At 41.1% G+C, this 16,025-nt stretch overlaps 1 pseudogene; it reads left to right on the forward strand.

Moving 5' to 3' along the window:
- LOC149144381 (DNA replication licensing factor MCM7-like) overlaps positions 1-16,025 on the forward strand; it is a 142,817-nt pseudogene that overhangs the window by 112,088 nt on the left and 14,704 nt on the right.

Genomic DNA, 16,025 nt, shown 5'->3' on the forward strand with positions numbered 1-16,025 from the left:
GGGCAGTCCTTACTCAACATGGACATCCAGTGGCATATCACAGTGAAACACTTTCAGACACAGTCCGGAAGTACCCCACTTATGATAAAGAGATGTATTCCATTGTACAGGCCTGCCGACAATGGAAGCATTACATTTTGGGGAAGGAAACGGTCATCCACACAGACCACCGACCTCTGCAGTTCATACAGACCCAAGGGAAATTGCAGAATGATCGCCATCAGAAGTGGTCTACATACCTGCAACAGTTTCACTTGAATATCAAGTATAAAAAGGGCAGCACCAATAATGTTGCAGATTGCCTCAGTCGACCACCGATCATGGCGCTAACCACCGTGCTCAACTCTTGTGGGCACGAGACTTCTGATTGGCCACTTCTCTACAAAAGCGACCCAGAATTCGGCCACACATACCAGACACTCTTGGAGGGTCGGCAGGTTGCAGATTTTCACCTCCAGGATGCCCTATTATGCCACCTCGGTCACCTTTGTGTTCCTTCAAGCGAGCGTGCCAAGATGATTTGGGAAGCACACTACAGTCGGGCTGCTGGGCATTTCGGGGTCGAGAAAACAGTGGCAGTACTGCAAAATTATTTCTATTGGCCGAATCTTCGACAGGATGTTGGGAAGTACATCCGATCATGTACTGCCTGTGCCATTGCCAAACCGACCATTAAGAAGCACGGCCTCTATACCCCGTTGCCTACCCCTAGTCGACCTTGGGAATCCATCTCCATGGATTACATGTCAGGCCTTCCTTCCACTAAGCATGGAAATGACTGTGTTTTTGTGGTCGTCGACAGGTTCTCAAAGATGGCCATTATGGTGGCCTGCAAGAAGAATATCACAGCAGAAGCCACTGCTAAACTCTTCTTTGAACGAGTGTGGGTGCACTTTGGGATCCCACAGTCTATCATCTCAGATCGGGACAGTCGGTTTCTCAGCACATTTTGGTCCAGTCTCTGGTCAATGCTGGACACCAAACTCACGAAGTCCACAGCCTTCCATCCTCAAACTGATGGCCAGACAGAGGTTGTCAATAGGATGATTGTGCACATTCTGCGCATGTATAACTCAAAGCATCCACGCACATGGGACGAGAGCCTCCCCTATGTTCAGCACAGCTACAACCGAGCTCTTCACAGCTCCACTGGCCATAGCCCTTTTCAGGTGGGTTTGGGATTCCAGCCACTATGCCCCATTGATGTGGCCATGCCACTTGCAGCTACTCACATGAATTCAGCTCATGTCCAGTCCGAAACAGATAAGGCCACCAGCTTCATTGAGCGCATCCAACATATTCGCCAGCAGGTCCATGACATTCTTGAGAAATCAAATGCCAAGTACAAGCAGCGACATGATCAACATCGGGTGCCACACAAGTTTCAGGTGGGCGACAAAGTCTGGTTGCATTTGCAAAAGGAACGCCTTACTGGAGCCTATCGGAAATTGAGACCACTCCGATATGGTCCTTACACCATTACTAAGGCTATGGGAGACAATGCATTTGAGCTCAGCATTCCCCCATTCCTTGGCCTGCACCCAGTGTTCAATGTGGACCGCCTTCGGCCATACTTTCCACCATTGCTAGACACATCCGACATTGCAGAACAGCTCAAACCCACAGAATTAAATCCAGATTGCATGGAACAAGCTGCAACTGATCGGATCATGGACACACAGATCAAGAACACTCGCCAACAGAATATCCAACTGTATCGAGTTGTCAAAGCAGGCCAACTCCTTCAGCAGGGCAAGTGGCTCACCAGGGAACAAGTTCAGCAGAAGTTTCCTCATCTCATGGAGGAGCTCAACGCAATGGGGACCATTGCTTCCTAAGGGGGGAGGAATGATCCAGGTGGATATTGGTGGCCACCTGCCAAGTCCACCTGGACCCCCACCATTGTCTTTCTCAGCATTTTCAGTTTCCTTAATTGTAGCACAACTTACTATTTTTAGCAGTTTTTCGGGTCCTGAACTTCCGGAGCCGTTTTGAGGCCCTAAACGACGTTTTTTGGGGAATCCGGGGCAACATGGGTCCATGGAATGGACCGATGTTGCCCATTCCAACAATGATAGTGCTCGGATAGATCTTTCTAATGAGCTATTGTACGCGTCAAACGGAGATCATATGCCAAAGTTACGACCCCGGGAAGTTGATGTACCAACTTACCCCAAACGGGGCCCACAGTTTGGCGTTTCATCTCCTAGGGTTAGGTTTTGGAATGTTAAGGGTTTTCCATTGTTTCTCAACAATAAATAGGCCTTCGAGCCTCATTGTAACACAGTTCAGAGGCATGTAGCCATCACATCTCTTCTCAGAGATAAGCTACCATCGCCCTAGCTGGTTTATTTCCATTTCTGTTTGTAAGCATATTTCAGTATTTTCCATTAATGAAATGAAGTATTATTTCCGCTGCATCTTTGTGTATATGGTTATCTCTGTAATTTGTTGCGTTCCTGTTTAAATCCGGATCAGTGGTATCAGAGCGGTCTGTTTTTTCTCTGTTTTTCTTTGCATGTCCCCAACAAGGTCGGGATATAAGGAGTTAGGGCTTGAACTGGTTGAACCTTTGCAAGACCAGCCTCGCAAATCCCGACGGCCTCCCATGGCGGACGAGAAGAAAGACGAGGGGGCAGGAGATCCCATCAAAATCTTGCTCGAAGAAGCCCTCGAGCGACAACGGAACGCGATGATGGACAACTTTGCTCAGATCCTTCAGCGGCTACCCAGAAGCAACGCATCGGCTTCCAGCAGCTACTCTGGAAACGCCACACCCTTTAAGGTACAAGTTAATTTTGAAATCCCCATATTCGAGGGTCAGATAGACGCAGATGCCGTAGATAAATGGTTAAATCTGCTAGAGGGTTATTTTTCTGTTCATGAATTTTCGAGTCGGGAAAAGATTGTTTTTGCTCTCCTCAAAGCAGCCCCCCACGTCAAGGACTGGTGGGAAACCTACTGCGAGCAGAAGGATGAAAGTACTGGCTCACTATTTTCAGCCGCACCCACCTGGGATTCGTTCCGGGATGCCATCAAGGAGCAGTACTACCCTGTCGGGAGCTATGAGGATGAATACATAAAGTGGACCACGCTGCGGCAGGGAAGGGACCAAGACGTGCCGGAGTTCACCAATCTTTTCCATACCCTTCGCACAAAGTTGGGTATCAAGGATTCGGAGCAACATTTGATACTCAAATACCGTGGCTGCCTGCACAAGTACATCCAGGAAGAAATACAATTCCTAAACATCCCCTCGCTCGGCGCAGCATACCGGTATGCCGTCAAGGTCGAGCAGAAGTTTAAACAAAAGAAGCGAGACTTTGGATCTGCGAATCCAAAGCAGGGGAAAGGTGCCCCTAAACCACAGAACAAAGGACAAAGCCAAGGCGGGACAGCCCAAGACAACCAGCCGAAGCTGCAAGCAAAGAACAGCGCCGCGAAGCCGAGAAAGGACACTGGAAAATGGTGCGAGTTCCATAAGAGCTCCACTCACAACACAAGTGAGTGTCGGGCCAAGCAGTCACTGGTGGCTGAGCTAAAGGTTTCAGAATCAGATGCATGTTCCGACTCTGAGTCAGAACCCGATAAGGGGTATGAAAAAGGGAAGCAGATCATTGATGCGGATCCCAGCGCCACTGTTGCTACCGCAAAGATCCAGAAAAATGAACCCGAAGATCCAGAGGAGGAGGAGCGTCTCTTCCACTCCCAGATGTGGGTAAAGGGCTCCCCGATACAGTTCATTGTTGATAGCGGGAGTCAAAAGAACCTCATTTCGGCAGAGGTCGTGAAGCGGTTGGGCTTACCGACCACAGCACATCCACAACCATACACCATTGGGTGGCTTCACCAAGGACGAGATCTTCGCGTGAGCCAGCAGTGTCGCCTTCCATACAACATCAAGCCCTTCACGGATGAGGTATTGTGTGACATTGCTCCCCTTGAAGTTTGTGATGTATTACTAGGACAACCATACTTGTGGAAGCGACATGCTGTGTATGAATCAAGGCCCCGTGCTGTTATTATTACATTGGGAAATAAGTTGTTCAGGATACCAGAGGTAGCACCACCTGCCGCCATCTCTTTGATTACTGCAAAACAATGCAGTAAGATCATTTCCAAAACCAGGAAATTTGTTTTCCTGATGATACGCCCTCAAGGAAAGAAGAAGACAGTGGCCGCGGCCTCCAAACGGGCCCCTCTGCACGACAACTACAGATGGACAAGATTGTGGAGGAGTACGAGGACATCTTCACCTCCCCGACAGGGGTTCCTCTGCACTGTCAAGTCAAGCACTCCATCGATCTGACCCCAGGTGCGCCGCTACCCAATGGACCAATTTATCGGCGCTCCGTTCTGGAGAACGATGAAATCAAGAGGCAGATTCAGGAGCTCCTGCAGAAAGGTCACATCCGTCCGAGTTCATCGCCCTGTGGGAGCCCGATCGTGTTGGTACAGAAGAAGGATGGGACGTGGAGACTCTGTATTGACTATCGGGCGCTGAACAAGATCACTGTCCGTAATAGGTACCCGATCCCGCGGATTGATGACCTCCTAGACCAACTAAAGGGGGCGAAATATTTCAGCAAGATCGATCTGAAGTCAGGATATCACCAGGTACCAATCGAACCCTCCGATGTGTGGAAGACTGCCTTCAAATCCAAGGAGGGCCTCTTCGAATGGTTGGTCATGCCTTTCGGATTGACGAATGCTCCTGCAACCTTTATGAGGCTAATGGATGACATCTTGCGGCCATTCACCAACTCCTTTGTAGTAGTATACTTGGATGACATTCTGATCTTCAGCCAGAGTTGGGAAGAGCACCTCCACCACATCCGACAGGTTCTCCAAACACTGCGGCAACACAAGCTATGTGCCAATTTGGAGAAATGCACTTTTGGCATGACCCAGGTTCAGTATCTGGGATACATCATTGATGAACAGGGGGTGCATGTCGATCCAGCCAAGATCCAAGTCATTCGGGATTGGCCCTCTCCAACCACTCTAACAGAGCTCCGCAGCTTTCTAGGTCTTGCCAACTTCTACCGCAGGTTTGTGTTGGGGTTTTCTCATATTTCTTGGCCCTTGAGTCAAGTCACCAAGGGCGGGGCGAAAGCAAAATTCTTTTGGTCTGAATCTCAACAGAAGGCATTCAGGGAGTTGAAGGATCGCCTCTGCACGGCACCAGTGCTCGCGTTACCAGATTTACAACAACCATTTGAGGTCGAGACAGATGCCTCTGACTATGCTATTGGGGCAGTCCTTACTCAACATGGACATCCAGTGGCATATCACAGTGAAACACTTTCAGACACAGTCCGGAAGTACCCCACTTATGATAAAGAGATGTATTCCATTGTACAGGCCTGCCGACAATGGAAGCATTACATTTTGGGGAAGGAAACGGTCATCCACACAGACCACCGACCTCTGCAGTTCATACAGACCCAAGGGAAATTGCAGAATGATCGCCATCAGAAGTGGTCTACATACCTGCAACAGTTTCACTTGAATATCAAGTATAAAAAGGGCAGCACCAATAATGTTGCAGATTGCCTCAGTCGACCACCGATCATGGCGCTAACCACCGTGCTCAACTCTTGTGGGCACGAGACTTCTGATTGGCCACTTCTCTACAAAAGCGACCCAGAATTCGGCCACACATACCAGACACTCTTGGAGGGTCGGCAGGTTGCAGATTTTCACCTCCAGGATGCCCTATTATGCCACCTCGGTCACCTTTGTGTTCCTTCAAGCGAGCGTGCCAAGATGATTTGGGAAGCACACTACAGTCGGGCTGCTGGGCATTTCGGGGTCGAGAAAACAGTGGCAGTACTGCAAAATTATTTCTATTGGCCGAATCTTCGACAGGATGTTGGGAAGTACATCCGATCATGTACTGCCTGTGCCATTGCCAAACCGACCATTAAGAAGCACGGCCTCTATACCCCGTTGCCTACCCCTAGTCGACCTTGGGAATCCATCTCCATGGATTACATGTCAGGCCTTCCTTCCACTAAGCATGGAAATGACTGTGTTTTTGTGGTCGTCGACAGGTTCTCGAAGATGGCCATTATGGTGGCCTGCAAGAAGAATATCACAGCAGAAGCCACTGCTAAACTCTTCTTTGAACGAGTGTGGGTGCACTTTGGGATCCCACAGTCTATCATCTCAGATCGGGACAGTCGGTTTCTCAGCACATTTTGGTCCAGTCTCTGGTCAATGCTGGACACCAAACTCACGAAGTCCACAGCCTTCCATCCTCAAACTGATGGCCAGACAGAGGTTGTCAATAGGATGATTGTGCACATTCTGCACATGTATAACTCAAAGCATCCACGCACATGGGACGAGAGCCTCCCCTATGTTCAGCACAGCTACAACCGAGCTCTTCACAGCTCCACTGGCCATAGCCCTTTTCAGGTGGGTTTGGGATTCCAGCCACTATGCCCCATTGATGTGGCCATGCCACTTGCAGCTACTCACATGAATTCAGCTCATGTCCAGTCCGAAAAAGATAAGGCCACCAGCTTCATTGAGCGCATCCAACATATTCGCCAGCAGGTCCATGACATTCTTGAGAAATCAAATGCCAAGTACAAGCAGCGACATGATCAACATCGGGTGCCACACAAGTTTCAGGTGGGCGACAAAGTCTGGTTGCATTTGCAAAAGGAACGCCTTACTGGAGCCTATCGGAAATTGAGACCACTCCGATATGGTCCTTACACCATTACTAAGGCTATGGGAGACAATGCATTTGAGCTCAGCATTCCCCCATTCCTTGGCCTGCACCCAGTGTTCAATGTGGACCGCCTTCGGCCATACTTTCCACCATTGCTAGACACATCCGACATTGCAGAACAGCTCAAACCCACAGAATTAAATCTAGATTGCATGGAACAAGCTGCAACTGATCGGATCATGGACACACAGATCAAGAACACTCGCCAACAGAATATCCAACTGTATCGAGTTGTCAAAGCAGGCCAACTCCTTCAGCAGGGCAAGTGGCTCACCAGGGAACAAGTTCAACAGAAGTTTCCTCATCTCATGGAGGAACTCAACGCAATGGGGACCATTGCTTCCTAAGGGGGGAGGAATGATCCAGGTGGATATTGGTGGCCACCTGCCAAGTCCACCTGGACCCCCACCATTGTCTTTCTCAGCATTTTCAGTTTCCTTAATTGTAGCACAACTTACTATTTTTAGCAGTTTTTCGGGTCCTGAACTTCCGGAGCCGTTTTGAGGCCCTAAACGACGTTTTTTGGGGAATCCGGGGGCAACATGGGTCCATGATAGTGCTCGGATAGATCTTTCTAATGAGCTATTGTACGCATCAAACGGAGATCATGTGCCAAAGTTACGACCCCGGGAAGTTGATGTACCAACTTACCCCCAAACGGGGTCCATAGTTTGGCGTTTTATCTCCTAGGGTTAGGTTTTGGAATGTTAAGGGTTTTCCATTGTTTCTCAACAATAAATAGGCCTTCGAGCCTCATTGTAACATAGTTCAGAGGCATGTAGCCATCACATCTCTTCTCAGAGATAAGCTACCATCGCCCTAGCTGGTTTATTTCCATTTCTGATTGTAAGCATATTTCAGTATTTTCCATTAATGAAATGAAGTATTATTTCCGTTGCATCTTCGTGTATATGGTTATCTCTGTAATTTGTTGCGTTCCTGTTTAAATCCGGATCATGAGATTATTCAAGTGCATATGATATGTAGAGACAGAAATGAAGCTAGCAAGGAGGAAAAGGGAACTATTTAGTAGACAAGGAGAGCTATAAAGAATTCAAAAAGCTAATGTTGATAAGGACACCTATAGAAAATATATCCCAATAAAGACACCTATAGAAAAATGTATCCTAATAAGAACACCCTCTCATTATGTGTACTCATGTGTAGTGTGGGTATCAAATTCCATAATCATGTTTATGATTTTTCTTAAAAAAAATAGAAATAAGCTTGAATATCAATGTTGTTAAAACCCAAGTGGAAGGATGAAGGAAAAGAAATGGCCAAGGAGAATGCATAATGCCCCAAAAACAGAAGAAGAAAAGGATGCAGCTACTGAAGTTGAAGCGAATAGAAGAGCAGGAAAGGAGTCATCTAGAGGGATTTCAAGAGGAGGCATGGACTAGGACGACCTAGGTCATTCTATAACTAAGAAAAATACCTTTACATTGCAAAATATGTGCAAGATAAAGCTTGAAAATTTATCTTAGGAATTAGGAAAGAGGTTTTCAAAATGTAATGGGACAATGCTCAATCTATGGAGTATAGTAAGGCTTAGAGCTGATCTATGGGGCATGGAAAAACAACTGCAAGATCTGATAGAAAATACAATTAAACAACAAAAACAGGTTGATGAACAAACATGCAATTGGACAAGGTACTAGAAAAGTTGTATGAGACATGAACAAATGAGTGCATTGATTTACAATGTCAAGGGAGTGAAAGAAAATTTAGACTGGGGATGAGGAAAAAATCCTTAAGATGTTGAAAAAACACCATAGCCTTGACCCAAAGGGTATATCCCTTAGAGAAATTTGGGTTTGAGCCAGGAGGTTATACCTGTAATTTTTGGATTTTGGGGTTACAGTTAGCCTAGCTTCTTGTCTAGGATTTATGTATAAATAAATAAAAATCTTTATTTTATCATTTAAATATATGTTTGGTACATATACCGATGGATTTATGTTGTCTTCCTAAAGATAAAGATTGTCCTACTAAAGTATGGTTAAATATTAAGTTCCACTCCACTAAATATGATATTATGAGTCTCGACATTGTCCCCACAAGTGAACAAACAATCATGAGATATCCTCTTAAACAACAAAGGAAAAAAGGCGAAGAACTCAACCCATCTTATCTAATTGAACACCAAAAGAAAACTCGCCATAATGGCTCTTATTCCTAGTCTTGCATCATATATGCTTTGATGCAACCCTAAGGAAAGGGATGCCTCTATGGGTCAAGATCCTAGTAAGGATACCATACTTTCCAGAATGAATGAACACATCATTTCAGTTTAAACCAGGAATACAACAATGCCTATTTGACAATGGTGAGATGTAGGATTTAGTTTATTATAGTCAAGGCATACATCCAATAAAGTGGAACTGACTCTTAATGGTTTTGCCTATATTTCACATCGGTGTAAGTTAAAATCATGCAGCTGGAAGATTGCCATCAAGCCCTGCTTAAGTATCCAAATGTAATTTTTTCTGGTTTTCTCAAATTGAATTGGTTGGCAGAATGTGACCTGCCCACTTGAAAATAAATCTTAGTTGCCTCTTTGGCTCAATGTAGTAACATAAGAGATGAGATGGTAAAATATTAAGAATATTGACATGTTGACACAAAAAATCATAACATGCTAACTATTTGATAATGTTAGATTTTAAGCTTCTGTGGAAGTTTTTTGTAGTTTCATGATCCGGATTATCCATAGTTTCTAGTTCATACTGCCAACATTTCAAACCCCAAAGGGGGTCCATCATCAGGACAAATCAGAAAGAATATGAATGAAATATTATTGAGAGAAGAGAGCCTGCGACCTATATTTCTTGTTTGATAATATATTGGTAACATTTCCATCATCTCTAAGGGAGATTTAAACGAGGTTTAAAAATTACATAATAGTTTCATCAAGAAATCATTTCTTGCTTAAAACTATAAATACAATAAACACCCAAAAAAATAAAATGTTTACTAAAATGTGCAATCATATAGAAGAAGATGCTAGTATTGATTCACAATTCTTGACAGGATGGTCATAGATAAAGTCAATAGTCAATAGCAGGAAAACAAAGATGTCAGTCCAAATACTACCAAAGCAATCCCTATTAGTATAGAAACACAAAATACCCCACAAGCATAGGTTAACCCCTGTAAGTGTAGAGCCATGACATAGCAACTATACTTACAGTTAATTTTTTAGTAACAGATGCCTCAAATTCATGAACGCTTGTATAGGGACTGATCAATCCGAGCATGAAAAGGGGCCCTCCCAGAGAGCTCATGTTGGAACCCTGAATCTTGCCTTCTTTTCTTTGAGTATTAATGGACTCATTGTTGTCCTTTCTTTGAAGTCCCCCATGGAGCTTGCACATACTAGAGCTTATTCGCATTTTCCATCATTTGAAGTGACGTTTCCTTGAGGAGAACATAAATTTTCATGTTGAAATTCACCGTTACTATACCCTTCATCTCCTTGGCCTTCCATAGGTAGTTTGCCACTAGTTTTTCATTTTTTTTGGTTGTAGAGGACCAAATGAATCAAAATAAGTGACTATCAATTTTTATATTTCACATCTTGATTTCCCGAACCAAAAGAAGAGACTATGAATTTGATATTTCACAACTACATTTCATGAGATGGACATATTAAGAAATCTCAATTTAAAAAAAAAATGTGCTTTAAATCTCTAGAAAAAATATGCAAGCAATCACACATGAAATATTTTTTCTGAAAGTTCCATAGTGTTGTTTTTGAAGAAGATGAAACTAAGGAAACAAAAATATTCCCATATAGGAATCAAAATATCTATAAAGCAAAACAATACATTGATAGGTAAATACCAACACTCTTCTATAACATTTTTTTTAATGCTAAGCATGAATTGTTAAATATTACCATTGGCATTAAAAGCCAACTATTGAAGGGATGCTAATGTGAGGCCATCTCATGAATATATTCAACAAATCTATTGTCTCACATGTTAGACACTTTCAATGTTTGATAGGGCTACAAAGGATAATCCAATAAAGAAGAGAGAGGAGGGATTAGTTGTGATTCAGAAAAGAATTTTCTGATAGCCTTCTGTTTGGAGCTAGGGCTGGAATCCAATAGAAAAAACAAAATTGTTTTCCCTTACTCAAATTTTGAATATTTGTAATCTAAACTCATCAACAAGGCTTTGGTTCATAGGTGATTTTGATGGAGAATTAAGGTATCCACCAAGGTTGCATTCTTGTTGTAGTATGCCCCAACCTAGTGGCATGTCAAAAGGTGATGATGTTAGATACAAATCCCAGCCAAATTTGTCAGGATAGATAACCCTCAGGCATAGCACATAATTCAAAGGAAGTCCATGTTATGTGGTAAGTCGCTAATCTTGGGGTGTGTTTATTGAACCAAATTCAAAAAAAAAAAAAAAAAACTAGCCTCCTTGTGGTAGAAAGCTTTATTTTTCATTAATATTTAATTAGGTAGGTGGTAAATGGAAAATTAGAAAATGCAAGACTATTTTAAAGAGACCAAGCATAGTCTTTCCATTGAAAACATTGATTTTCTCTACATCAAGATATGTTTAATATCTACTGAACTATTTTGGCTGAACTACTTGTTTTAGAATGTAAATGAAGTTTGGAGTTGGGAGGGATTTTGTACATCAAAATTAAGGATGAATTTTTCCCAAAATGCTAAAATTTTCTCCCTGAAAAATAATAAATACAATATTTTATTTTAAAAATCTAACTAACTAACTAATAATCTAAATACAATAGTTGTCTTTGACAAACTAACACCCTTTTTTTTAATGGTTGTGTTTGAAAACATTTCTTCCATATTTGGTGTATTTATTTAAGGTTACCTTTTTTATGTAATGATTTTGTTGTGATTTTAGAATTTGTGCCCTGTGAAAAGTGAAAATATATACAATAGTTGTCTTTGACAAACTAACACCCCTTTTTTTAATGGTTGTGTTTGAAAACATTTCTTCCATATTTGGTGTATTTATTTAATATTACCTCTTTTATGCAATGATTTTGTTCTACTTTTAGAATTTGCACCCTATGAAAAGTGAAAATATACTACTTGTTTTAGAACATAAATGAAGATTGGAGTTGGGAGGGCTTTTGTACATCAAAATTAACTTTCAAAAATGATAAAATTTTCTCCTTGAAAAACAATAAATACAATATTTTATTTAATAATCTAACTAACTAACTAATAATCTAAATACAATAGTTGTATTTGACAAACTAACACCCTTTTTTTAGTGGTTTTGTTTGAAAACATTTCTTCCATATTTAGTGTATTTATTTAAGATCGATTTTTTATGCAATGATTTTGTTGTTTGTTTATAGAGGTAGACATGCTGTACTTTAAGAATTTGAAAAGGAAACACGCGCTCTTAACTTGGTTGTATTGAAAATGTTTAAGTGTTCTTTTATATTAGGTGTGTGCAAACAAGAGAGAGTATATGGTATTTGGATTTAATAGTTAAAAACAAGTGTTAGTTTCTTAAAAGTCATATGACAAAGTTGCAAGGAGTATGGTGTATATCCTTATTTAGGTTAAATATATTCAAATTGTTGTCCGAATAGGGTTGTAAGACCCTATGTTTCCATATTGAGAAAATGGAGTCCTCTCAAAGTCACTCACATAGTTTAAGTTGTCATAAGAAAAGTAGGTGTTTTTCCTTAAGATGTGAACATTTCATTTTAAGTAGTGTGATAATGTGGTTTCAACAAGGCATTCAAATATGGAAGGAACATTCACATTTAGGATGCTAGTGTTATGTTTTGCTTGAGGCATGAGTGCACATCTAAGAAGACTCTAACTCAGGTTGAAGAGGTGGAATAGTTAGAGAGGCTGGGGGGTTGTAGTCTCACATATAGGTGTAGATAAGAAAGTCAAGCACCATGAAAAGTTTTGAAGAAAACTTAATACATTTGATGAGTTGCACAAAGGTAACTTGGCAATGGTAATAAGTGAACATTCCTTGATCGAAGCTGATACCCTCTCCTTGGCACTACCACTTTGAAAGACAAATACGAAACATGAAATATATGTCCAACCCACTAAAGATGTTGGCAAGATTGTTGCAACATATATAGTTGGTTTTGTCATGTTTCAAAAGGAGTTGTTGGAACTTGGAAGGTGACCATTGGAGTAGTTTTTCATGGAGTGTTAAGGAGGTGCAAGAATATGATAAGTAGAAAACTACACAAGTCTAACAAATAGGCTATATTGGGTAAGTGCTTGGGTGTAAAGCACATCTTATAGGTATATTAGACTTTTGTTGTGCATTAGTGGTGTTAGTGAATTGTATTTGACGAGCACTAGATAGAATGTGTTCCATGAAGACAAAAATCCCACAAGTTTGAGATGGCTTAACCATTTGGCATTGTAAGGTGTGTTATGCCCTAATTTTGAGGAGACAATTAAAATCATCTTAGAGTGTGATGGGTTGTACCATGAACTTAGGTCCACTTTCATAGGTTAAGGTGTAAAGGTACTCCATGAGTTGAGGAAAATGATTGCAATGTTTACCTATCTAAATCTCTTATAATATAAGATTAATGAGTTTTTTTTGGATAATGGAAGAGGAAGATAATAAAGGAGAGGCATTGAGGTTTGTTGTACATCAACCAAAAGGAAGGAAAAATGTCTCCTATTAGCAAGATTTTTCAAGTTTCCTCTTCAATAGGACTAAATTGTAGTTGGCCTCAAAAGTATTGATTTAGTACTCTAGAAATCCACGAGATGACATATCCAAGCTAGTTGATTAGATAGATTCGTCTTAGGCAAAGGCTGCAAAGGCTAAGGTCAAAATATCCCGCTTTCAATGTGGGTTTTAAACCTTCCATTTGAAAATGCTTAAAAAATCAATGTCAATGCTAAATCCATGATTTGATTTATTTTATTTCAATTTGGACTTGAATGTTGATATCTTTCTTTGGGTCTAGTTATCAGTTTGTCATTTCATTTATCTATTGAGAAGGTCTTAAGGGCTATAGGGGATAAGATGGTTATTTTACAACACCTCCCTTAAAGCCATATAAAGATATGGTATGCCACATTTTATTGTTGTAATATTTCAACAAGATTTTATGTTGAGTTGAAAGAGGGGCATGGATTGCAGGTGTCTCTAGAGGTCTTGAAAAAGGTGAGGGGGAATGGAGTTTACCTCCTATTACAATGTCTACTATTCCACCATTTGAGGTGCTAGAGGGAACTCAATTTAAGGGTCATAGGTGAAAGCTCACAAGGATATTAAAAATGTGAAGGTATGTGTGATTTAGCATATGATTGATTTTTCAACAATTGACTTTTTGGGTGATATTTCCTATTAAATGGAAAACAATGAAACCCTACCACCTCCATCTTTTGTCCATGATATCCATGGCAGTTATGTTGAATTGTTGATAACTTGTGTTAAGATATCATGTTTGATTCAAGGCACATATACTTCTTCAACTAGTGGTGGAGAGTCCAACCAATGAGTAGGCGAAGTTGTTCATTTACAAGGTTGGCATCGGTCAAGTATTCTCCCTCTCTACCCAACTCTAAGATGAGGAGCATGCATAATGGACTTATTATTGTAAAAAATTGCAAATATTGGATTATCTTGAAGTTCAAGGGCTTGAAGTGGTTGCCTAAACCTACAAATCTTTAAAGGAACTATTTTTTTTTCAATTAAACCCTTGTGGTCAAGGAGCTACAAAAGAGGAAGGCCTTATGGATATTTTTAAGGGGTTGTAGTGACCATGGTCTTGTGGTAAATATGCATATATGATGCTAATGGTCTCGATCTTAGTACATTCATGTATATAATGTAAATATTTTCCTATCACCTTACATTGTAGAAACATGATAAATATTTTGTGGTTACCCTAATGTACATGTTGAAGTTGCACATGCATGATTATGGTAAACACTTATCAGTTATCCTTGTGTACATGGGGAAGATCATAAATACACTATGCCCACAAATATAATAATGAATAGTTTCTAACTGAATAAAAACCCTAACCATCGACCCAACTTGCATTGATGAGGCTTCAACCAATGGTCCTTACTTAAGGTAACCACTTATATTATTGACAACACATTTTTATAACTCATCGAACCTTGTATTAACTAGGGGGAGTTAAATGGAACCTCAATGACCTCAAGGTGAGGGTAATAACCAAAATTCAACATATACCACAATAACCTAGACATATGTCTTTATACCAGGGGCATGATATAAGTATAAGGAACTCTGTCAATGTGGGGGGGGGGGGGGGGGGGGGGGTTAAAGAGCATATAGCTCAACTCATATAGTTAAAAGAGTAAAAATAATTCCACCCAATACCTAAGAAGAGACTAGCAGACACTCACATGCATAATATTTACAGGCCTTGATGTAGCCAACGAGGGAAGGGAGATATTTTGCAACCTATTACAACATGTGAATATATTTTTCTCCTCCCTCACACCTTCTAGATTCTAGAACAAACCTAGGAAGAGGGAAAATGAAAGATATGGAGAAAATGGGAGGCCAAATGGCAAGAAAGGGAAAATCTAGTTAGCCAAGCCCTAACTAAGCAGAAGCATGGAGCGAGAAGTAGAAAAATGAGAGAAATTGGGATATGGAGAACATGAAGCAAAAGAGCACAATGAGAGGAGAGTAAGGGAGAAGGAACTTAGAGTGAACAATATGAGGAGAGTAAAATCAAAGCCAAGGAAGTCAATGGTTAACTACTCAAAGGGCGTTGTTGCAAGGAGGGTGTCAGACTTGGATATAATGGGGTCTGCACCACGAAGATAGAAAACTAAATTATGATGTTAGAGGTAAGCTTCCATCATGCATTTGAATTGTAAATTTCAAATTTACTACATCAAACTACCACTTCTTTGCATCTAATTAACAATCGAGTTCTCAAGTCTAGTAGAATCGAAAAATCACTACCATGACTCTCTTCCGAGCACTACAATTTCCCAAATAGTTTATAGTCATATAATTTCTCGTTAGTTTTACAATCAAAGATTCATGAACCTTACCTTCATGATTGTGACTTAGCCACCATCCAACTAGTGGATTAAAGACACCTAGTAATATTTTCACATTAAACATTATACAATAAACTTAACCGTAGTCTTTTAGTGAAGAAAAAGTAACTATCTAGCCTTTGGAAAGGTTTTTGGATTGAGTGTTGGTGAAAACCACTGTAGTTTTGTGACTGCTACATTAGCCCTTCAAAGTTTGTGCGTCCTTAGGCCCAATACACCCACCCTTCTACC

Source organism: Pinus tabuliformis, chromosome X (genome assembly GCF_031772625.1).
Source record: "Pinus tabuliformis cultivar Carrire ecotype Pingquan chromosome X, CPIR1, whole genome shotgun sequence".
In the NCBI taxonomy this organism is placed as follows: Eukaryota; Viridiplantae; Streptophyta; class Pinopsida; order Pinales; family Pinaceae; genus Pinus; species Pinus tabuliformis.